We start from the raw sequence: 24,765 nt of genomic DNA, 5'->3' as shown, positions 1-24,765 counted from the left end.
TTTTTTTTTTTTTTAAGATTTTATTTATTTATCATGAGAGACACAGAGAGAGAAGAGAGGCAGAGACACCGGCAGAGGGAGAAGCAGGCTCCATGCAGGGATCCTGATGTGGGACTCGATCCTGGGTCTCCAGGACCACATCCTGGGCCAAAGGCAGGCGCTAAACCGCTGAGCCACCCAGGGATCCCAGGAACAAAATATCTTAAATGGATCTCAAGGCAGTTCTGCTTGGGCAGTTCTTCCCAGGTGGCTCAGCAGTTTGGCACTGCCTTCAGAGGCATTTTAAAAAATCTTCTTTAGGTCCAAGTCCCTGCTCCACTGTGTCAGGTATACTTGGACCCAAGCTCGAGCTTGTAAATAAACCCTTGTGTGTTTGCATCGGTGTCGGCTCCTTGGTGGTTTCTCGGATTCGCAGTCTTGGGCACAACATTTGGGGGCTCGTCCGGGATCCAAGAAACCTCCAGGACCCCATCCGGAGGGTTTCATGCATGGTGAGTGCACTCAACTTTTTCCACCTTTTGTGCGCATATTTCTGAGAGCTCTAACCTGAAGGAATTCCAATCTGTATTAGGTCGGCATTGGCTTAAGTGGATGCGCTGGTGGGCCGTCAACGGGGGGTCTTGAGGAGACGTCCCTTGCCGCCACCCCGGGAGGATGGGGTCCTCACCTGTAAGGAGGATGGGGGTCCTAATCTGTAAAAAAAAAAAAATCCTCTTTAAAAAAAGTTGCATACTTTATGATTCCATTTGTACATCATTCATGACAACAAAATTATAGAGCTGAAGAACAAATTTAGTTAAGTGCCAGGGGTTGAGGACAAGGGTGCATAAGATAGGATCTCTATAGTGATGGAATAATTCTGTATTTTCATTGGTGTAGTTGTTACACAAATCTACATATGACATGAATTACACAGTGTTCTACAACACACATAGATGAGTGTGTGTAAAACCATTAAAATCTGAATAAGTTCACTGAATTGTACTATGGCACATTTCTCAGTTTTCAAAATACACTTGTTATGGACTGAATTTTTGTTTCCTCTCAAATTTATATTTTGAGATCGTACTCCCCACCCCATGTGATGGTGCTAGGAAATGGAGTCTTTGGGAGATCATTACCTCAGAAGAGTGAAGCCCTCATGAATGGGATTAGTGCCCTTATAAAGAGATTGCAAAAAGCTCTCCTGCTCCCTTTCTGCCACATGAGGACACAGTGAAAAGCTGGCAGGCTGCAGCCCGGAAAAGGGTTCCCACCAGAATCCCACCGTACTGGCACCCAGATCTTGCTTGGGCTTCATCTCCAAAACTGTGGGGAATAAATTTTTGCTGTTTGAGCCATGCAGTCTATGAGATTCTATTGTAGCAGCCTGTGAAATGATAGAAAATATATATATTGGTCTCTGCCCCAGTTCCCCACACAGAGCTCCTAAAACCCTTGTAATTTCCCAAGTGATAAGAGCATCAGGAGCATCCTTTGTTCTTTCTTTCTTTTTTTTTTTTATTTTTTTTTTATTTATGATAGTCACAGAGAGAGAGAGAGAGAGAGAGGAGAGAGAGGCAGAGACACAGGCAGAGGGAGAAGCAGGCTCCATGCACCGGGAGCCTGACGTGGGATCCGATCCCGGGTCTCCAGGATCGCGCCCTGGGCCAAAGGCAGGCGCCAAACCGCTGCGCCACCCAGGGATCCCGCATCCTTTGTTCTAATGTTTAGTCTGGGACCTGTTTCTGACACAGAGCTCTGAAATTCCTTGGAACTCCCTGGGTGATAGGAGTGGCTTTTGTTCTATTAGAGTGACTCTTGATGGATATCTTCAGGTTGGGGGCTCTTCATTAAAAGCTTGAGGAATGGGCAGCCCCGGTGGCTCAGCGGTTTAGCCAGGGCCTGATCCTGGAGACCTGGGATCAAGTCCCACATGGGGCTCCCTGCATGGAGCCTGCTTCTCCCTCTGCCTGTGTCTCTGCCTCTCTCTCTCTGTGTATCTCTCATGAATAAATAAATAAATAAAATCTAAATAAATAGATAGATAGATAGATAGATAGATAGATAGATAGATAGATAGAGGGGATCCCTGGGCGGCGCAGCGGTTTAGCGCCTGCCTTTGGCCCAGGGCACGATCCTGGAGACCCGGGATTGAATCCCACGTCAGGCTCTCGGTGCATGGAGCCTGCTTCTCCCTCTGCCTGTGTCTCTGCCTCTCTCTCTCACTGTGTGCCTATCATAAATAAATAAATAAAAATTAAAAAAAAAAAAAAGATAGATAGATAGATAGATAAATAAAAGCTTGAGGAAGCCTGGCAATTCCACAGGCTCATCTTGCTGCCTTATTTCTTCCCACCTTTTTATAGAGTTCATGTTTTGCTTGACACCTCCTGAGACAGGGGTACAGGAATGGCCAGGAGAGAGACGTTCACAGGCTGCAGAGGTTCCTGTGATTAGGAAGCGGGCCTAGCAGAGAAATGGAGGCGTGCATGTTCCAAGATCTCACAGGAGGCCATGAAATACATAGAGAACCTCTGTTTGGAAATGCCCCAACTCCTGGCCTTTCCTGCCCACGGGTGATTCTCTCCCAACAACATGTACCAGAAGAATCTGAGATCACAGGAAGAACTCAGCAGGGCTCAGCAGGAAAATGGAAGAGTGTTAGACCTAGAGACACCATGCAAAAATGATGCACACAGAACAGAGCAAGCTGCAGAAAGGGCCCCTGTTAGCTACATACTGGGTCTGTGCACTGCAAGCCCTCCAGTTACAGAGCATGGGAAATGAATCTGTCACACTGTCCTCATCTTTGAGTTAGTGCTGAGCTGGGCGGAGAAACTGCTTGTCCTTCTTTTGCCCTTCAGCCTCTGCAGATCTCGTCTCCTGAACTCACACTGAACCTCAACACCCAGACTTCCTGGCATCTGTTTCTCTCCCTGTGTTGTGATCCCTTGACTGTCACATCCCCCTCTGAATTTCTTTTGGCCAGGTCTGACTGTTTTGCTTTGACCCTGACACTGCCATTACCCTTCTGGTTTCATGGTAGTCCGATGAATCTAGTATTTGGATAACTTGGAAATAGCTCCCTGGAACCTCTTCCAGCTCTGGAGTTCCACAGCATGAGTACACTCACAGTCAACTGTCAATTTTTTTTAAAAAAGATTTTATTGGGCAGCCCGGGTGGCTCAGCAGTTTAGCGCCACCTTCAGCCCAGGGCGTGATCCTGGAGACCCGGGATTAGATCCCACATCAGGCTTCCTGCATGGAGTCTGCTTCTCCCTCTGCCTGTTTCTCTACCTCTCTCTGTGTGTCTCTCATGAATAAACAAAATAAAATCTTTTTTAAAAAGATTTTATTTACTTAATTTATTTTTGAAATTTTGAGAGAGAGACACAGGTAGGAGGCAGGCAGAGGGAGAAGCAGGCTCCCTGTTTAGCAGGGAGCCTGATGGGATTCTGAACAGAAGGCAGAGGCTTAACCTATTAAGCCACCCAGGTGCCCCTGTACTGTCAATTTTTAAATACTTGTTAAAGTCAGTTTAACAAGTATTTCCTATTTATTACATACGATATAAACCACTTTGAGAAGGCCTGTCTGGGAAGGAAGGCATGTCAGAGTGTAGCAGAGCCTCAAGGTAGGAAGCCATGGAGAACACCTGGCCCAGCCATGCCAGAGAAGAGACCGCCTGAGTTTTTTAGTTACATGTTACAATGGATACCTATTTTTACTTAGGTTCTTTTGAGGTGGGGTAGGAGTTTCAGGTGAAACTGAAGATTTGCTAGACCTAGACATTGGCCTAGCACATGAATGCTGACATGCCTTAGCTGGGTGACTTTGGGCAAGTAATAAAGGGATCTGGGTGAGATTCTGGAGGGGGAATAAAAACCAGCTATAGACCTGACCTAACTCTGAGGGGTAGGAAATCTGAATTCTAGACCTGCTGCTTTTATTTCCTTTGAGGGGCTTGGGAGCCAGGCCCTGCTCTCTTGGTTTCCCCCGCCAAGCACTCTGCTGAGGGGATGAAGGTCCTGCCTCACACTGGGTAGCAGGTGTCACCCTCCCCACACTGTGTGCCTGCAGCAGAGGCACTGGATCCTTAGAGAGTGTGCGCTACTCAAAGGGATTCCCGGGGGTCCCAGAACTGGAACTCATGATGCTGGATGAACACATCCACTTGCCAACTGATGCGAAGAGAAATAGACCAAGGAGGCAAATCTACCTCCCCAGCTTCCACTGTGTTCTGGTGGCTGCCTGCAGGGTACCCTGGTGTGGTCAGGGTTTGTAGCATGAGTACTTCCCATTCCTGCACCAAGCATGTTCCCAGCTCCAGCATTCTGGAAAGACCCTTTCTGGGTACAGAACTCCTCTCTGCAGCAAAGAGATGCTCCTCCATGGCCCCGATTCTGTGGGGGCACAGGAAGTTCACCGCCTGTACCCTTCCGTTTGATGGAACTGGAACTTGAGCCACAGGTCTGGGTGTGTCCCCCGACCCCCTCACCTTGGCTCTCCACAAGGCTGGAGCCAAGACACCAGCCATGCCTGCCCTTGCCTGGCTCAACCACACATTCTTCTCCCTGGGCCTTCAGTCTCACCCTAGTCAGGGTTCTACATGCAGAAACATCATCCCACCTCCAGACTAAGTCTTCTGCCTGCAATGCCCTGTCCAATTTATCAGCCTCCTCATCCTTCCAGGCCTAATTAAAGCCCCACCCCTGTGCTCATGACTGTCTCCCTGACGCAAGTTTCCAGAGCACCGGCTGGCTCAGCTGTAGCACTTGGCGCAGCCCACGCTGCGTCAGGGATATTTATGGATGTGTTTGATTCTTCGGAAGGAGGCATCATAACTCAAGCCCCAAGCGCAAATTGCAGAAATATGTTTAGAAAGGTAGAGAAGAAAAAAAAAAAAAAAAAGAAAGGTAGAGAAGCCACCTGGAAAAACACAATGCTGCTGCCTTGGAAACATGCATGTGTATTTCTACTTTTTCCTTTATGCATTTCATTGCTTATAGAATGTATACATATTACAGGGCTGTAAATATTACCACCTTTTAATTTTTTATAACAAAATATTTTTGTAAATAGATTTTATTTATTTATTCATGAGAGACACACACACACACAGAGAGGCAGAGACATAGGCGGAGGGAGAAGCAGGCTCCATGCAGGGAGCCCAATGTGGGATTCGATCCCGGGTCTCCAGGATCACCCCCTGAGCTGAAGGCAGATGCTTAATTGCTGAGCCACCCAGGTGTCCCTATAACAAAATCTTTAATAACTTTCTGTGTAAAGTCTCACATATTTCTTAATTTTATTCCTAGGTATTTTATAGTTTGTGTTGTCATGTGAGCAATTAGAGTAAGGTAGGTCTCATGTACCAAAATAGATCTCCGGGATCCCTGGGTGGTTCAGTGCCTGTCTTTGGCCCAGGGCGTGATCCTGGAGTCCCGGGATCGAGTCCCACGTTGGGCTCCCAGCATGGAGCCTGCTTCTCCCTCTGCCTCTCCTCTCTCTCTATGTTTATCATGAATAAATAAATAAAATCTAAAACAAAAACAAAAAAAACCCACCAAAATAGATCTCCAATCCTATTTCTGAATGAGAAATAGCAAGCAAAACAATATATCTAGTATAATATGTTTTATGGAAAAAAAATCCCATAACTACTAAAATAATACATTTCGGGGCAGCCCCGGTGGCGCAGCGGTTTAGCGTTGCCTGCAGCCCAGGGCATGATCCTGGAGACCTGGGATCGAGTCCCGCATCGGGCTCTCTGTATGGAGCCTGCTTCTTCCTCTGCCTGTGTCTCTGCCTCTCTCTCGCGCTCTGTATCTCTCATGAGTAAATAAAATAAAATCTTAAAAAAAAAAATAATACATTTCTATATATGTATATACTATATATACACATATATTAAATAGAGTATGTATATAGAGACATATTAAGTCTATATGTGTGGTATGTATACATAAATGCGCATTAACATATCTATGTATCTATACAGACGTATAAACTAGAGTCTTTGTATTTTGCACATGGATATATATAAGACAGAAAACCAGTAGTCAGCTTGGGGGCAGACCTAGGATGGGAAGTGATGGTCCACAGGACTTTAACAGTACTGTTTAATTTTACAAGACAGTATCTGTGTACTTAATTTTTTAAAAAGATGTTATTTATTTATTCATGAGAGACATACAGAGAGAGAGAGGCAGAGACCTAGGCAGAAGGAGAAGCAGGCTCCATGCAAGGAGCCCAATGTGGGACTCAATCCCTGGAATCCGGGATCACACCCTGAGCCAAAGGCAGATACTCAACTGCTGAGCCACCTAGGTGTCCCTACTTAATATTTTTTTAAGATTATTTATTTGAGGGATCCCTGGGTGGCGCAGCGGTTTAGCGCCTGCCTTTGGCCCAGGGCGTGATCCTGGAGACCCGGGATCGAATCCCACATCGGGCTCCGGTGCAGGGAGCCTGCTTTTCCCTCTGCCTATGTCTCTGCCTCTCTCTCTCTCTCTCTGTGTGTGACTATCATAAATAAATAAAAATAAATTAAAAATCTTTAAAAAAAAAAAAAGATTATTTATTTGAGAGAGATAGAGAGCAAGGGCATGAGCAGGGAGGAGGAGCAGAGGCAGAGGGAGCAGCAGACTCCCTGCTGAGCAGGGACCCCCCCACCCCCCCATGCGGAACTCCATCCCAGGACCCCAGAACCATGACCTGAGCCAAAGGCAGCCACTTAACCACTGAGCCACCCAAGCGCCCCTGTGTACTTAACATTTCTAAATAGATAAAACAATAATAAATCATAGATTGGAGCCAGGAAGCCTGAGGTAGGAAAGGCAGTTTTAGCTGAACCTATGAGACACATTTTTCCTGCAACAAAGCTTTTAATTGGCTCTGGCTGCTGAATCCAATTGGACATCTTGATAGAACAGTTTCCAAAAGTGTCACAGTGCACAATTTCCAAAGCTAAAACCATAACCCTGGGATCCCTGGGTGGCGCAGCGGTTTGGCGCCTGCCTTTGGCCCAGGGCGCGATCCTGGAGACCCAGGATCGAATCCCACGTCAGGCTCCCAGTGTATGGAGCCTGCTTCTCCCTCTGCCTGTGTCTCTGCCTCTCTCTCTCTCTCTGTGTGACTATCATAAATAAATAAAAATTAAAAAATAAAATAAAAATAAAAAATAAAACCATAACCCTTGTTAATATAGACTATGTGTGAGAGACTACTTAATGCCTTAAGGAGGGTAGCAGTAAGGTGGAAGTACAAGTTCAAAGAGAGCCAAAGGAAACAAAAAAAAAAAAAAAAAAAAGAGAGAGAGAGCCAGAGCGACAGAAGTATTTAGAGGCATTAAAAACGTGTTGCAGTGAGACTGCTGAGCTACATACTCAACTGGCTAATGCCTATAGGGAAATAAAACCACTATGTTCTGAGCCAGCTTTTCTACCTGATAGAAATTATTTACATCTTATCAATCTGCTTGTCATCAAATTGGGGCTGGCAGTCATCATTTTGCCTTATTTCCAAATTTTAAATAATTATTTCTTAATAGAGGAGCATGTTACTTAACCCCTTCTCTAGATTTTCTCCTTGATCCTGACCTTTCCCAAATTAGGAGTGTCAACTGATTGGAAAGTGGACTGACCATACTTAGTGGCAGCACTCTGAGCTCTGAGGACACAATCCTGGGGCCTGGTACCATCAGCGTCCTTGTCTTGAGTCCGGAGCTGGACTCCAGGAAGCAGGAATGAATCAGCCCTCTTCCTCAGGTCAGGGAGCCCTGGGGCAGGACCCTTACACCCCTGTCTTCCAGAAGACTGCAGGGCTGAGCTGAGATCTAAGGACAAAGGAAGGGCGGCCCCGGTGGCGCAGCGCAGCGGTTTAGCGCCGCCTGCCGCCTGGGCTGTGATCCTGGAGACCTGGGATGGAGTCCCACATCTGGCTCCCTGCATGGAGCCTGCTTCTCCCTCTGCCCCTCTCTCTCTCTCTCTCTCTCTGTCTCTCGGTCTCTCTCTCTCTCTGCCTCTGAATAAATTAAAAAAAAAATAAGGACAAAGTAATTCACCATGATAGGGGGAGGGGAGGACTGAAGTGAGCCAGGAGCAAAGGCTGAGGCCCACACAGACCCCAGATACCCTCCCGCAGGGTTCCTTGTCTCCCAGCCCTGCAGATGCCACCTGGGCCTGCAGGCCACCCATCCCAAGTATCACTCGTTGGGGAGGAGGAGGGAATCTCACTGAGGAGAGGCGGCCGCCAGCCTGCAGCCTGTTGGGGTGCGGGGATCAGTTCAGTGACTCTGAAAGCGTTTGTTTACTAGAACAGTCACATGAGGCGCCGCTGACTGAGTCAGGCCGGAAGAATTGGTGGGGCGCCCAGGTCGGAGCAGGGTTAACCCGCGGAAGGTCTCTCCCAGCTCAGGGTCCCGCGGGGGCGGAGGGATTAGGACTCCCGGGCCTTGCTTCTCCCTTTCCCAGGGTCTCTGCCCTGGCCTTACACACGGGGACATATGGGGAGTTCCAGGCGGGGGAGGGGAGTCCAGGGCTTTCTGCCCTGGAAGGAGCAACCTGGGGTCACGGCTGGGCTTCTGGACGGATGGGGGCTGGGTTGTCAGGAGTGACTGCGGGAGAAGAGTGTCCCAGGGTTTGGCCAGAGGATGGGGGCAGAGATGGGGGAAAGTGGGTCTTCGGAAACGTCTGTGCTTTGTCCTCCCAGCCCCTCCCAACAGCTTCCAAGCCCTGGCTCCCGGTGCCTCCCGCGTGCTCCCGCGGCCCTCTGCCCGGTTCTCACGCTCACACCGGGCCAGCGGCCTTCCCTGCGCCCAAGTCCACACCGCCTCGCCCCAGCCCTTCCTCTGGGCCCTCTCCTCGTTCCTGCTCCGCACACAGCCCCGCCGTCCGCCCCGCTTGCTCGCTCTGCTCCCTGCACCCGGACCCCGACTTCCCGAGCCCCCTACCCTGCCCCGGAGCAGCCCCTTTCGGGAAGCCTTCTCTGGGGCGTCTGCCAGCCACGCTCCCCAGACCCGGAACCAAGGCGTGTGCGAACGCCGCTGGCACAGGGCCTGGCCCGGGGCTGGGACCGCAAAGGGATGGGAGCTGAGGGGGGCGGGTCACTCGGCCACTGTGGGGCTCGGGCGGCCGGGGACGCTCGGAGGGCGTGTGCGGAGGGCGGGGCGGCGGGGTAGGGAACCGCTCGCAAGGAAGGAGGGGCGCGGTGCCTGCGGGCTCCGGCCCGCCCCGCGCTGGGGCTGGGGTGGGGTCCGCTCTCGGCCTCCCCCTCCGCCTCCCCCTCCAGTCGCGGGAGCGCGGCCGCGCGGGCTGAGCTCACCTGGCGGTGCGGCGCGGGCTCCAATTACGGCGGCGGCGCGTCGCTCCTGAGAGCGGAGCCTGCCCGGGACGCCGGCAGCCGCGTCAGCTCCCGCGAGCCTCCGGCTGCGCCCCCGGCCAGAGCGGCGCGACGGGGAGGCGCGGGCCCGGCCTTGCGGGTGCGGGGAGTGCGGCGGCGCGGGGGCGTGAACTAAGCCCGCGGCCTATCGCCCCCGCCCTCGGGGACCGTTCCGAGTTAGCCTCACACGCCCTGGCCCGGCCGCGCAAGGTTCTCCTAGGCCCCGGCACTCCCTGAGAGGAGACCCCACGCGAACGGCCGTCCAGCAGCTCCTTGGTTCCTCCCACTAATAGCAGCTCACTATCGCCGCTTTGAAAGTTCTTAATGCCCCCTTATTCATTCACTAAACAAATGTTCGTTTACCCAGCACCTACTCTATGGCAAAGACTGGGCACACCCTGGGCCGGAGAGGAAGCAGGGCCAACGCACTGGTTTAGCTAAAGACTGGTTTTGCCATGACGAAACCAAGCCCCAAGGCTTGATGTTCTAGGATTCTTTCTCTGGGAGCCTTCCTACCTCTGCCTGCTGAGGTAAGCCCAAAATCGGAGGGTGGAGCCTCTTCTGGTTTGAACTTGACCCAAGTATTTGTTGGTGGCTAATGCACCAACGCCTAGTGAAAGCTGACATCCGGGCTTTGAAAACCTCTCCAGCTACCAGCTCTGTTCCCTGGGGGCCAGGGGGGATGGCTCCCCTGGAGCTGGTCTGGTCCAGGGGAAATCTGGCTCCTGCCCCGCAGCACAGCCCCTAGAACAGACATCAAGGACAGAACACGTGTGGTATAAGAAGGCAGGGCTTCAGGAGCTGCCTGTTAAGGTTAAGTCCAAGGGTCAGAAGGCCTGGGGTCTTCACCCTCAGACTGCCGTGGGCATGGTTCAGCGCAGGTGGTGCCCACAATCTGTGGGGGAGGAACAGCTGCATAGTTCAGTCTCCAGCCAAGGGCAGATGGCCTGGTACTGGGAGACTTCCTGCAGGGCTTGGGGAGAGGAAACTCCCTCTTCTTGCCTAGGCGCAGCCCACCTCCAGAGGGAAGTATCTACAGCCCTGACCTCATCTGTCCACCTTTGTTCTTCCTTTTCTTCCTTCCGTCTAGAATTCCCCCTCTCTTCTCAGAGTTGGTTCTTTCTCATCCTCCAAACCTTTGTTCAAATGTCACCCTCCTTGTCGACCCTATCTAAAATGGGTTCCCTCCTCTGGTTCCCTGCATCCCGTGGCCATACTCGCTTCAGAACACTTAACACTCCCCAGCTAGAAGGAACATTAACTCCAGGAAAGCCTGGCCTTGCCTTTCTCTTGTCTTTTCACTAGCTGTGACTTGTGTGGAGGGCCTTTGCTGAATAATTAAGGTTCTCTCCCAAGATTAAAGAGTTGAAAGCTGGGATCCCTGGGTGGCTCAGTGGTTTAGCGCCTGCCTTTGGCCCAGGGTGTGATCCTGGAGTCCCGGAATTGGTCCTGCATCGGGCTCCTTGCATGGAGCCTGCTTCCCCCTCTGCCTGTGTCTTTGCCTCTCTCTCTCTCTCTGTGTCTCTCTCATGAATAAAGAAATAAAATCTTAAAAAAGAAAAAAGTAAGAAATAAAGAATTGAAAGCTAGAAGTCAATATAACTAGGTCCTGTTCTGCTACTAATTTTTTAAAAAATTTATCTTTTTATATCCTTTTACACAAAGGACTGCCATCAGCTTTTGGGGGGGGGGGGGGTTGGAGTCAGCTTTTTAAACATACAGTAAGGGGCGCCTGAGAGTCTCAATGAGTTAAGCATCTGCCTGTGGCTAAGGTCATGATCCCAGGCTCCTGGGATTGAGCCACATTGGGCTCCTTGCTCAGCAGGGGGCCTGCCTCTCCCTCTGCCTGCAGCTCCCCTGCTTGTGCTCTCCCCCTCTATGTCAAATAAATAGTCTTTAAAATAACATTTAAAAAAAATCTAAACATACAGTGAGAGTGAACTAGCTTGCTAGATATTTCAAAGCTCAAACAGGCTTATAAGCTTGGGGAAAAGGCATGGAGTTCTGGATCACCACCAAAGTTGTGCTTCAGTTGTGGCTTTGAGCTCCCGGGAGCCTTACAAAAACAGGAACAAAATCTGTTATATGATTTGTCATATCCATAAGGAAAAAGAAATTTTCCCAATTCCTCAGGGTAGGTCAATTTTTTGCTGGTACTTTAAACAGAAGAACTTTCTCACACAGGCCTTCCTATGGGGATGCGGTAGCTTTTTCAGCTGAGGTGTTGTTCCCAGAGCCTTGCAGCATCCATAGGGAGCAGGGCTCCGGGAGCTCAGCATGTGCTGCTCTGCAGGCCCAGGAAGGAGTTCAGGAGTTTGGGGCTCTGGCTAGACCCAGAGTGTGGCCTGAAAATAAAGATTTCTCTTCTGAGCAGCGTGGCTTCCAGCTTTTAGGTTTACATGACTAACAATTATATTTTATTATTTAAATTTATTTATTTTATTTTATTTTTTAAAATATTTTATTTATTTATTCATGAGAGACAGAGAGAGAGAGAGAGGCAGAGACACAGGCAGAGGAAGAAGCAGTCCCCATGCAGGGAGCCCAATGTGGGACTTGATCCCAGACTCCAGGATCATGCCCTGGGCCTAAGGCAGGTGCCAAACCACTGAGCCACCCAGGGATCCCCTTAAATTTATTTTAAATTGGGTATTTTCAATATCATCTGTAAAATGTCTTGAAAGAAAGAAAGAAAGAAAGAAAGAAAGAAAGAAAGAAAGAAAGAAAGAAAGAAAGAAAGAACCCAAATTGCATTCCAGCCTTTAGATCTAACCACCTGTTTACAAGAAATGCAGAGGGGATGGAAGAATATGTTATCAGAAATGGGCCCACAACTCTATGATCAACTAATATTCAACAAAGCAGGAAAGACTAATCACTGGAAAAAGGACAGTCTCTTCAATAAATGGTGCTGGGAAAATTGGACAGCCATGTGCAGAAGAATGAAACTAGACCATTCTCTTATAGCACACACAAAGATAAACTCAAAATGGATGAAAGATCTAAACGTGAGACAAGAATCCATCAAAATCCTAGAGGAGAACACACCCAACACCCTTTTTGAACTTGGCCACAGCAACTTCTTGCAAGATACCTCTATGAAGGCAAGGGAAACAAAAGCAAAAATGAACTATTGGGACTTCATCAAGATAAGAAGCTTCTGGGATCCCTGGGTGGCGCAGCGGTTTGGCGCCTGCCTTTGGCCCAGGGCGCGATCCTGGAGACCCGGGATCGAATCCCACATCGGGCTCCCGGTGCATGGAGCCTGCTTCTCCCTCTGCCTGTGTCTCTGCCTCTCTCTCTTTCTCTCTCTCTGTGTGACTATCATAAAAAAAAAAAAAAAAAAGATAAGAAGCTTCTGCACAGCAAAAGAAACAGTCAACAAAACTAAAAGACAACCTACAGAATGGGAGAAGATATTTGCAAATAACATATCAGATAAAGTATCCAAGATCTATAAAGAACTTATTAAACTTAACAGCAAAGAAACAAACAATCCAATTATGAAATGGGCAAAAGACATGAACAGAAATTTCACCAAAGAAGACATAGATATGGCCAAGAAGCACATGAGAAAATGTTCCGCATCCCTTGCCATCAGGGAAATACAGATCAAAACCATAATGAGATACCACCTCACACCAGTGAGAATGGTGAAAATTAACAAGACAGGAAACAATAAATGTTGGAGAGGATATGGAGAAAGGGGAACCCTCTTGCACTGTTGGTGGGCATGTGAACTGGTACAGCCACTCTGGAAAATTGTGTGGAGGTTCCTCAAAGAGTTAAAAATAGACCTTCCCTACAACCCAGCAATTGCACTACTGGGTACTTACCCCAAAGATACAGATGCAGTGGAAGACCAAGACACCTGCACCCCAATATTTATAGCAGCAATGTCCACAATTGCCAAACTGTGGAAGGAGCCTCGGTGTCCATTGAAAGATGAATGGATAAAAATGTGGTCTATATATACAATGGAATATTAGCCATTAGAAACAACGAATACCCACCATTTGCTTCAACATGGATAGAACTGGAGGGTATTATGCCGAATGAAGTAAGTCAATGGGAGAAGGACAAACATTATATGGTTTCGGGAAATATAAAAAATATGAAAGGGATTATAGGGGAAAGGAGAGAAAATGAGTGGGAAATATCAGAGAGGGTGACATGAGAGACACCTAACTCTGGGAAACGGACAAGGGGTAGTGCAAGGGGAGGTGGGCAGGGGGATGGGGTGACTGGGTGATGGCTACTGAGGGGGGCACTTGACGGGATGAGCAGTGGGTGTTATATGTTGGCAAATCAAACTCCAATAAAAAAGATATACAGGGATCCCTGGGTGGTGCAGCGGTTTGGCACCTGCCTTTGGCCCAGGGCGCGATCCTGGAGACCCGAGATCGAATCCCACATCGGGCTCCCGGTGCATGGAGCCTGCTTCTCCCTCTGCCTGTGTCTCTGCCTCTCTCTCTCTCTGTGACTATCATAAATAAATAAAAATTAAAAAAAAAAAGATATACAAATATTGGGGATCCCTGGGTGGCTCAGCGGTTTGGCGCCTGCCTTTGGCCCAGGGCGCGATCCTGGAGTCCCGGGATGGAGTCCCGCATCGGACTCCCGGCGTGGAGCCTGCTTCTCCCTCTGCCTGTGTCTCTGCCTCTCTCTCTCTATCTGTGTCTATCATAAATAAATAAATCTTTAAAAAAAAAAGATATACGGGGCAGCCCCGGTGGCGCAGCGGTTTAGCACCGCAGTTTAGCGCCGCCTGCAGCCCAGGGCGTGATCCTGGAGACCCTGGATTGAGTCCCACGTCAGGCCCTTTGTATGATGCTTGCTTCTCCCTCTGCCTGTGTCTCTGCCTCTCTCTCTCTCTGTTTCTATCATGAATAAATAAATAAAAATAAAATAATATAAAATAAAAATAAAAAAATATATACAAATATATATATATGAAGAAGAAAGGAGAAGGAGGGGGAGGGGAGGAGAGAAGGAGGAGAAGGAGAAAGAAGGAGAAAGAAGGAGGAGAAGGAAGGAGGAGAAGGAGAAGGAGAAGGAGAAAGAAGGAGAAGGAGAGCAGCCCCTGTGGCGTAGCAGTTTAGTGCCTCCTGCAGCCCAGGGCGTGATCCGGAAGACCAGGGATCGAGTCCTACGTCGGGTTCCCTGCATGGAGCCTGCTTCTCCATCTGCCTGTGTCTCTGCCACTCTCTGTGTGTCTCTATAAATAAATAAATAAATCAATCAATCAATCAATCAATCAATCAATCAATCAATCTTTAAAAAAATCTCAGTTTATTAAAAGAAGAAGAAGAGGGCAGCCCCACCTTCGGCCAGGGCCTGATCCTGGAGACCGGGGATTGAGTCCCAAGTCTGGCTTCCCTGCGTGGAGCCTGCTTCTCCCTCTGCCTGTGTCTCTTGCTTCTCTCTGTGTGTCTCTCCTGAATAAATAAACAAAATCTTTAAAAAAATAAAAATAAAAAAATAGAAGAAGAAGAAAGAAGAAGAAGAAGAAATTATACCACAGGGATGTGATCAGCAAAATCCACAGTGTGGAAAATTTTAAGGGCAAACCTAGATTCTTCAGCAAATAACTTACAGGGAAGAAATAGTGGGGAGCCAAAACTTCTGAGGTCAAGAGAGTTTTTTTTTTTTTTTTTTTGAGGTCAAGAGAGTTTTAAGAGACATATAATCAAAGCAAATGTGTGGACTCTGTATACATCTTGACTAAGCAATCCAACTGCGAAAAACTGTATATTTGAGACAGTTTGAGACAAACTGTATATTTGAAGATTAGTCTGAAAGAAGTATTGTTAACTTTTTTAGTGTGAAAATGCTAATGTGGTTATGTTAAAAAAACTTTTTACAGATGGATTTATATGATGTCTGTGATTTACTTTTTTAAAAAGATTTTATTCATTTATTCATGAGAGACACACACAGAGAGAGACAGAGACACGGGCAGAGGAAGAAGCAGGTTCCACACAGGGAGCCCTATGGGGGACTCGATCCCAGGTCTCCAGGATCACGCCCTGAGCCAAAAGCGGCGCTAAACTGCTGAGCCACCCAGGCTGCCATATGATTTGCTTTAGAATAATTCAGGGGGGGACACCTGGGTGGCTCAGTGGTTGAGCGTCAGCCTTCAGCCCAGGGCATGATCCTGGAGTCCCAGGATCAAGTTCTACATTGGGCTCCCTGCATGGAGCCTTCTGTCCCTTTGCCTGTATCTCTGCCTCTGTCTCTCTCTCTCTCTCTGTGTCTCTCATGAATAAATAAATAAATAAAATCTTAAAAAAAAATAATTCAGGGCATGGAGATATTGGACCATTGGGAAAAAACAGTGGCCAGGATTAGTAATTGGTGAAGGGTAACAAGGGTAACATGGGGATTCATTAAACTATTCTCATTACTTTTTTATATGTTTGAAATTTTCCATAATTGGGCCACCTGGCTAGCTCAGTCAGTAGAACAGTGACTTAAACAATCTCGGGGTCATAAATTCAAGTCCCATGTTGGGCATAGAGTTTACTTAAAAATTAAAAAAATAAAATAAATCTTGAAATTTTCCATAATATATTGACATAAGGTTAGTCATCTTTCTCCAATTAGCCAACATTTCCCAGGTCAGAACATTGCAACAAAATAGCTACCAACCAGTATCACCATCATTTCACAAGAAAAAGGATTTTATAACATGAAAAATACAGGAAAGGGGCAGCCCAAGTGGCTCAGCGGTTTGGCGCTGCCTTAGGCCCAGGGCGTGATCCTGGAGACCGGGGATCGAGTCCCGCGTCGGGCTCCCTGCATGTGCCTCTGCCTCTCTCTCTCTCTCTCTCTGTCTCTCATGATTAAATAAGGGGAATCTTAAAAAAAAAAAAAAAAAAAAAAAAAGATACAGGAAGGGCTTAATCTCTGAAAAAAAGGCCAGTCTTGTGACGCTTGGGTGGCTCAGTGGTTAAATGTCTGCCTTTGGCTCAGGGCATGATCCCAGAGTCCTGGAATTGAGTCCCACATCGGGCTCCTCGCAGGAAGCAGGAAGCCTGCTTCTCCCTCTGCTTGTGTCTCTGCCTCTCTCTCTCTCTCTCTCTCATGAATAAATAAAAATCTTTAAAAGAAAAATTAAGGGGATCCCTGGGTGGCGCAGCAGTTTGGCGCCTGCCTTTGGCCCAGGGCACGATCCTGGAGACCCGGGATCGAATCCCACATCAGGCTCCCCGTGCATGGAGCCTGCTTCTCCCTCTGCCTATGTCTCTGCCTCTCTCTCTCTCTCTCTCTCTGTGACTATCATAAATAAATAAACATTTAAAAAGAAAAGAAAAATTAAGATTTTGTTTATTTATTTGAGGGCAGGGGAGAGCACAGAGCAAGAGGGAGAGAGAAGCAGGCTCCCCAGTGAGCAGAGAGCCCATGTGGCGCTCCATCCTAGGCCCCTGAAATCATGATCTGAGCCAAAGGCAGATGTTTGACCAACTGAGCCACCCAGGCACTCCTAAACTCTTATTTTTATAGATGGGAAAACTAAGGCCAAGACAGGAAAAATGACTTTCTGGAAATAACATTGTGGTACTCAATGGCAGGACCTAGAGTAGAACCCAGGCTTGTTGGGGATCCCTGGGTGGTGCAGCGGTTTGGCGCCTGCCTTTGGCCCAGGGCGCGATCCTGGAGACACGGGATCGAATCCCACGTCGGGCTCCCTGCATGGAGCCTGCTTCTCCCTCTGCCTCTCTCTCTCTCTCTCTCTGTGTGACTATCATAAATAAATTTTAAAAATTAAAAAAAAAAAAGAACCCAGGCTTGTAAATCCTAGTCCAGGGTTTGCTCCACCCAATGTTCTGTCTACTTTGAATTGGCCCATGTTGTTTTATCTTCATTTCAGTTGGTACCTGGAAAGAGAGCTTCCCGGACTTGCTGCCAGACACCAGACTTTAAATCCTGACCTCACCACTTGCTGGCTATCTGACCTTGGGCAAATTATTCGAATTTTTTGGGGCCTCATTTTCCTTATCTGTAAAATGAGTAGGTGCTATAATAATGATATTAATCTTATAAGGTTGTTGTGAAGATTGAGCTAATAATGCATGTGCAGCACCTACCACATAGAAAGTGCTCGGTGTGGGGCAGTTGCCTGTATTTTTGCCTCCTACAAGATGATGAGTTCCACAGCTTAGTTATGGAAAGCAGGCAGGCCTTTAACAGGATTGTGGAATGTCAGAGCTAGAAAGGACCTCTGGAGATCTTCTACAGAAGAATCCTTTTAGAGAAAGAGAAAATTAGTCCCTGGGGGACTAGGTGAACTGCTGATGGTTCCAGAAGGCAATCAGTGACAGAAGAAATAGAATCCTGAGGGGTCCCTGGGTCTCAGGACTCTAAGCTTTGCTAAACAAGTCTGTGGGGCTGCCAACCCTCATTGGGTCATTCCACACTAACCTGATGTCAATAACTGTCAATTACAGACACAAGGTGACTGTACTGAGGTTTACAGTTTATAATGAGCATTTGCAAACTTGGTCCAGTGGGAGCCTTACTCCAGGCCTGGAACTAGTGAGTCCTGGAATGAAATCCCATTTCATGAAGAGAAACAAAGGCCCCCAAGGGTGGATTGGTACCAAGGTCCTAAGTAGGGGTTCAGAAGTTCCTTGACTACTCTGGAAGATGAGGGAGTTCCTGTTCAAAATAAGATTAAGACAGTGTAAAATGGCTGCCTTTGGAAAAGTTCTTGAGCTGCAGACAAGTCAACTACTAACTCCAAGGAGGGCAGAAAGGAAACCGGTTGCTGTGGCAACATCTCTGCCGGCCTATTTTCTTCTCCCTCTAGTTCAAAATAACAGCTTCCAGCAGGTTCGGGGAACAGCGGAGAGGGAGGAATGTCTAACTCCAACCCAGCAACTGCACTTAGCCAATCTCCAGCCAGATTAAGTGGCAAGAGGAAGGTGTCAGCCAATGAAGAGGCTTGGAGCTTGTGTCATCCTCCCGGAACCAGGTTGGAATAACCAGAAGGTGGAGCACATGACTGTTTCCATGGTGACCTCCCTTAGCAACCTGACTGGTCCTATTTATGAGCACTGGAAAATTCCATTTGGCTAAGACCTGATTTTGTTACCTTCTCTGCCTCCTTCCTGTTCCAAAGCCCAATGAAGTCACTGCGGATATTTAACCCTTTCCCTAGATGTGCCTGGGTCCTGTCAGATCTGAGGGCCTGGCAGGTGGGCTGTGTGCCCTGCTCTGGGCTTAGTGCTGCAGGGGAGGGAAGGTGCTGTCTGGTAGTGACAGCCACCCTTTATAGGGCACGACGTTTGAGCCGGGCACTGTAGTAAGGTGCTGACAACCTCACAATCATGACAACGGGTACCATACAGATCATTCCCATTTCACTGAGGAAAAAACTTGATCCAGAGAGGTTAAGTAACTTCCCAATGTCACACAGAGTACAGACAGCAAGTGGAAGAACAAGGCTCGGACCAAGTGTGTGGGACTCTTGGGGCCACTCTCTTCGTGACTCCTCTGTGTAATGCTTTCAGTGTTGAAGGACCCGATGGGGTAGAGGATGGGAGGGAGACATCCATGGTCTTCAAGGGACTTCAGGGGAGCTTCAGCGAGGAGGGTGACATTTAGGCTGTGTGGAAGAACGGGGGGAAAAAAAAGCAGGTTCAGGACACTCCAGGTGCCAGGCTGGAGCTGAGGGTCGGTGAGTGAGACCAGACAGACCCCAGAGGGACGGCTTTGGCCAGGGCCCAAGACTCTCAGCCTCTAGAACTGGCTATGCCTGGCATTCTGGCTGGGAACAAGGAGGGAGTCGAGCCTATACACATTTCCTGCCCGAATTCTACTGGGGTCGTGCTGGCTTGGGCTGGGGGCAGATCTGGGGAACCAGCAGCTGGAAAGTAGAGGCCCCCCTATGCCAGCCCAAGCCAGAGGCCACACAGGATCAACTGCGTGGATGCTGCAGAACCCACATGTAGAGCTGCTCTCAGCTGGGGCAGGGCTACAGGAAGACTGGGACTCTGTTTTCAAGGATATAAAGTAAAAAGGATAAACAAATATGCCATAGTTTAAGATAACAACAGATGAGTCCCTGGGAAAAGGGTGTGGTCACAGGAGTGCTGCTGAGGTCACTGGACCATTATGTCTGCAGGACAGACTGACCATTCAGGTATGAAGGCCTCCTGTAGCAGGAAAAGGACCCCACCTGGGCTCTAAAGCGGGTGGGGTGGGGGGTTCTGACTGGCAGGGTGAATGGGGGGAGAGGTGGCAGATGTCCATGAACCAGGGAGCTGACAGTAAAAAGGGCTGGATGTGGGGACACAGAGGGGACACAACTGATTGAGCTCTATGACCCAGATTCAGGGTGGGGCAGTAGGTGATTAAGATCTGGGAGAATGAGGAAGGGTGACCCTTTGTAACCTTTCCACAGCCTCTGTCTACACCTTGGGCATCAGCTGGTCTTCGCCCAAGCAGAACAGTCATGGAAATTTCCACCTAGGTCATTTTCCCTAAGCTGTTCTCAGCCCCACCTTCTTCCCAGGCCTTTCTGTGTCCACAGTTCTTTTGCTTATGCAGGCTGTGGTGGAGGCCTGGGGCAGCCCTGGAGACTTGGTGACAGCCGAAGAAAACCTGTCTGGCCCAAAACTGTCAGAACTTCAGGCACCTGGCATGGTGCTGCTATGGAACATGGGAACACCAGGCTGTCCCTTCACTGCTAGTCTCAGAGGCCCCAGAGTTCCTGTTCCTGGGAAGGCATAGGGGAGGACTGGCAGCTTCTACCATCACTGCAGTATATTTTAGCCAAGTCAGCTCCACATGGGTGTCTCTTCACCAGAGTACAGGGTAGCAGGGCTGGAATAGGCCCCGGGGCACCTGAGTGTTCACGGTACACCATTTCTGCTCCCAAGAAGTTATGCAGGTGCTCTATTTTCTTGGAGGGGGTAGTATTTTGTACATTTATTTCTAGAAGTTCCTAAGTGGAAGAGTGACTTCTGTGGAGAGAGTGGGGCTGGGAAGACACTGAAGTCCTCTCTTCCCTCCCTCCTGCCCCCACTTTCTGCACAAGTGGCTCCCAGCTCCGCCCCAGCTTCAGTTAGGGGGTTGGGCTCTTCCCAAATAGCAACAGCTGGGAATGCAGAGGCCAGACAGAACGGAGCCGGGTGCTGGATCTGGGGTGTCTGCACCCTTTGCCCACACCTGGGGAGGGCCTCTCCATCAAAGAGGTTGAGACAGATGCATTTCTCCCATGTCTGTATGTGAGTGAGCCTGAGGCTCCTCTGGCCCCACTTTCAGGCTCCAGAAGGGGTACCTTATCCTCCCTGCCAACCTGCTGTAAACCCTGGAGTACCCCGACCTTCAGAGGAGCAAGGGTAACATGTCAACACCCATTGGTATCCAGGAAAATATAGGCTGTGCTGTGATAGAGACTAACTATGGGCTGGTGATATGAGACAATTTGGATATGCTGGTCAAAGAGGCCTTTCTCGGGGAGTGACCTCTAGACAGGGTAATGAGTGTCATGTGAAGAGGCGGGAAGGTACCTTCCAAACAGATGTGTCATGGAGAGTAAAGAACATGAATCGGAGGGATCCCTGGGTGGCTCAGCTGTTTAGCACCTGCCTTCGGCCCAGGGCATGATCCAGGAGTCCCAGGATCGAGTCCCACATCGGGCAACCTGGTGGGAGCCTGCTTCTCCCTCTGCCTGTGTCTCTGCCTCTCTCTCTGTCTCTCATGAATAAATAAAATCTTAAAAAAAAAAGAAAAAAAAGAAAAAAAAGAACATGAGTTGGGAAAGGGCCATGGGTACTGAAGACCCAGAGAGGAGGAAACCAGTGTGGGGAGCCCAGAGAGCCTCAGGTAGACTGCTCTTTCTTTCTTTCTTTCTTTCTTTCTTTCTTTCTTTCTTTCTTTCTTTCTTTCTCTCTTTTCTTTCTTTCTTTCTTTTCTTTCTTTCTTTCTTTTTTTAAGATTTTATTTATTTATTCATAGACACACAGAGAGAGGCAGAGACATAGGCAGAGGGAGAAGCAGGCTCCATGCAGGGAGCCTGACGTGGGACTCGATCCGGGGTCTCCAGTATCACACCCCAGGCTGCAGGGGGTGCCAAACCGCTGCGCCACCAGGGCTGCCCTGTCTTCTTTCTTTTGTCCTGTGGCCACCACCCACCCCAGTCCAGGCCTCCATGACCTCTGACTTGGGCTGTGACAATGGACTCCAGTGTCTTCACATCTGCCATCTCTCCCAGCTCAGCTACCTTGTGAAGAGCAGCCACACAACACTTTTCAGTTCAGAGAGGCTCAGAGTCCAAACTTCTCCAGATAACCGAAGGCCTGCCAGCTCTGACCCCAGTCCTCCCTTCGTGCCTCCCCTCCTTTCTAGTGAGTTCCCATCATCTCAGGAGCTTTAAGGTCTATTCCACCACAATCACTGTATGGCTCTCCGTTTATTAGCTCTGGAGAAGGACCTGTAATGCCACGGGCTTCTGTTTATACCTGGCCTGTGTTGAAAAATATACCTTGGAAAAGTTCCTAGAACCAGATGACCTCTGCCCCCTTTTTCCACAAGACTTGTCTGTGTTAAAGGTGGGCCACAGCTCTGTGGAGGCTGAATGGGCACACCCAGTGCACGTGTGCATGAGCATGTGCAGAGGGCGTGATATGTTTAATAAGCATCATGCTGGGTATGTGGTGCTAACACAAACATCTGCCAGGGTCAGTGGGTGACCGAATAGATCAAGGATACAAGAATGTGGATAGACTCATCGTTCCTTCAGGCTGTTTCTGAAGGTCCACTGGACAGTCCCCAGATGCTAAGTAAGCAGAGGCCAGGCCCCAGCTCTGGTGAGGCTTGCCTTCAGCCTCCCGCAGTGGATCACACAGGGCAATGACTGCAAGGCCTGAGTCTTCAGCCCTCCCCTCCCTCTGGAGGCTGAGTGTTTAATGGGAGCTCCCTGGAGAGAGACCCAAGGTGGTCTTCGGGTTTCTTCCCCATGGATCAGTGTGTCCAGAACATGTCAGGAGAGGGAAGTGGTTCCCGGTCTGTCAGTCTGTCAGAGTACAGCTCCCTGCCATAGCTCTGCCCCCAGCTGGGCAGGCTCATCTCTGCCAAATCCAGGTGTGTCAGGTTGTGTCTAATCACTTCCTTCTTTCTAACACCCTTCAATACACAATTTTTTTTAAAGATTTTATTTATTCGTGAGAGATACAGAAAGAGAGAGAGAGAGAGAGAAGCATAGACACAGGCAGAGGGAGAAGCAGGCTCCAAGCAGGGAGCCCGATGTGGGACTCGATCCCGGGACATCACACCCTGGGCCGAAGGCAGGCGCTAAACCGCTGAGCCACTCAGGGATCCCCAGTACACAATATTAATACACAAGCAGCGAAGCAAACTACTGAAAACCTCCATGGTGACTGAGCTTATTTTCCCCAGGTGACTCTGGCTGGGACATTCCAGGTCAGGGACCCCTTTGTCCTTCATGGCCCCCGCCACGCTCTGCTAGCAGTTGATCTCCACTGCAGGCTGAGCATGAACCGCATATGCCCCTTCTCTATTCTGCTTGGGGTTTTGACTCCAAAAGAGATGCTTTTCCAACGTATTTATTTAGTCATTATTCAATAGACACATACGGAGCTTCTATTGTGTGCCAGGCACTAATGGTGCTGAGACCTCTTAGGCCTTAATTTGCTCATTAGTCTTGGGGACAGCAGCAGCATCATCTCCCTTATAAGGAACCAGGGAGAGAAGTGCCTGGAAGGTGTGCAGCTCAGAGCTCAATAGAAGTCACAGAAAATAGGGCAGGCTGGGTGGTTCAGCGGTTTAGCGCTACCTTCAGTCCAGGGAGTGATCCTGGGGTCCCTGCATGGAGCCTGCTTCTCCCTCTGCCTATGTCTCTGCCTCTCTCTCTCCTCTCTGTGTATTCCCATGAGTAAATAAATAAAATCTTAAAAAAAAAAAAAGTCACAGAAAATAGGGGCACTTGGGGGGCTAACTGGTTGAGCATTTGCCTTCGGCTCAGGTCGTGATCTTGGGGTCCTGGGATGGAGTTCCGCATCGGGGGCCCTGCAGGGAGCCTGCTTCTCCCTCTGCCTATGTCTCTACCTCTCTGTGTCTCTCATGACTAAATAAATAAAATCTTTAAAAAAGTCATAGAAAATAAAGCTGCATGCTGTATTTCCTGTCCTGCAGACACATCAGAGACCATGGAGGGGCCAAGGAAAGCACAGCAGACTGTTCTCAGCCTGGGAGAGGAGGTGCGTAGACAGTCTCCACTAAGGACTGGCTGTGGCCAGAGGGAAGAGGACAGCAGAGCAGGTGGAAAGGTCTAGAAAATGCTGGGGGGAAGCCTGTGAGAGGCCTCTTGCAAAGCTCTTTTTTTTAAATCTTTTTAACTTTTATTTATTTTTATTTATTTATGATAGTCACAGAGAGAGGGGCAGAGACACAGGCAGAGGGAGAAGCAGGCTCCACGCACCAGGAGCCCAACGTGGGATTCAATCCCGGGTCTCCAGGATCACACCCTGGACCAAAGGCAGGTGCCAAACCGCTGCGCCACCCAGGGATCCTCTTGCAGAGCTCTTAAATTGCAAAGATGAAGCTAAAACAGCTCCCCCCAAGGCATGTCCAGCCCTTTGTTGTCAGTCTGTCCTCTAACAGCCCGTGGCCCTCCAGAAAGATCCACAAACAGGCTGCAAGGCCTAGCACCAAGGACATTATGTGGTGAATAAACTAAAAAAGGAACTAGCAGCAGGGAGCTCATGGGCTGGGGGTGGGGGACTGTTCTAAGATGCCTTCTCCTTCATTCCCCCTTCAAACCGAATCCTCTGTGTTTCAGAGGAGGGTAGTGAGAAGATGGATGCTTCTCGCAGAAAGACACTTCAGTGGCATTTTCCTGCTGCCAGAGCTGGCTGCTGTGCAAAGACAGGGAGCCAAATGTTTGCACCATTTTTGTTCCGGAGATGAGTTCTGGGTAGGTGGGTAGCAGTAGGGGGCTGGGAACTGCAAATTCCTAGAGTCTTTAAAAAACAAAAAAGTTGATTTATCAGGGCTCTCCTTTTCTTTCTTTTCTTTTTTTTTTAATTTTTATTTATTTATGATAGTCACAGAGAGAGAGAGAGAGAGAGGCAGAGACACAGGCAGAGGGAGAAGCAGGCTCCACACAGGGAGCCCGACATGGGACTTGATCCCAGGTCTCCAGGATCGCGCCCTGGGCCAAAGGCAGGCGCTAAACCGCTGCGCCACCCAGGGATCCCCCTTTTCTTTTCTTTTAAGATTTTATTTATTCATGAGAGACAGAGAGAGAAAGAGGCAGAGGGAGAAGCAGGCTCCACACAAGGAGCCAGATGTGGACTTGATCTCAGGTCTCCAGGATCACGACCTGAGCCGAAGGCAGACGCCCAACCTCTGAGCCCACCCAGGTGTCCCTCC

General features: G+C 49.0%; 2 long non-coding RNA genes and 1 other non-coding gene across 3 annotated transcripts; 1 reads left to right on the top strand and 2 right to left on the bottom strand.

Moving 5' to 3' along the window:
* Positions 1–9,873, bottom strand: LOC102152016. The gene is made up of 3 exons (XR_005373627.1): positions 9,307–9,873; positions 1,122–1,369; positions 1–692 (listed from the first exon to the last, which is right to left on the bottom strand). It is a non-coding gene; the product is annotated as an uncharacterized LOC102152016 (transcript).
* Positions 9,430–24,385, top strand: LOC111091003. Its single transcript, XR_005373629.1, has 4 exons — positions 9,430–9,893; positions 17,237–19,510; positions 23,527–23,660; positions 23,760–24,385. It is a non-coding gene; the product is annotated as an uncharacterized LOC111091003 (long non-coding RNA).
* LOC111091002 lies at positions 14,741–21,300 on the bottom strand. Its single transcript, XR_005373628.1, has 3 exons — positions 17,788–21,300; positions 17,454–17,611; positions 14,741–14,801 (listed from the first exon to the last, which is right to left on the bottom strand). It is a non-coding gene; the product is annotated as an uncharacterized LOC111091002 (long non-coding RNA).
* Positions 24,386–24,765: the final 380 nt, after the last annotated feature.

Source organism: Canis lupus, chromosome 18 (genome assembly GCF_011100685.1).
Source record: "Canis lupus familiaris isolate Mischka breed German Shepherd chromosome 18, alternate assembly UU_Cfam_GSD_1.0, whole genome shotgun sequence".
Lineage (NCBI taxonomy): Eukaryota > Metazoa > Chordata > Mammalia > Carnivora > Canidae > Canis > Canis lupus.
This window is presented reverse-complemented; position numbering and strand designations above follow the sequence as displayed.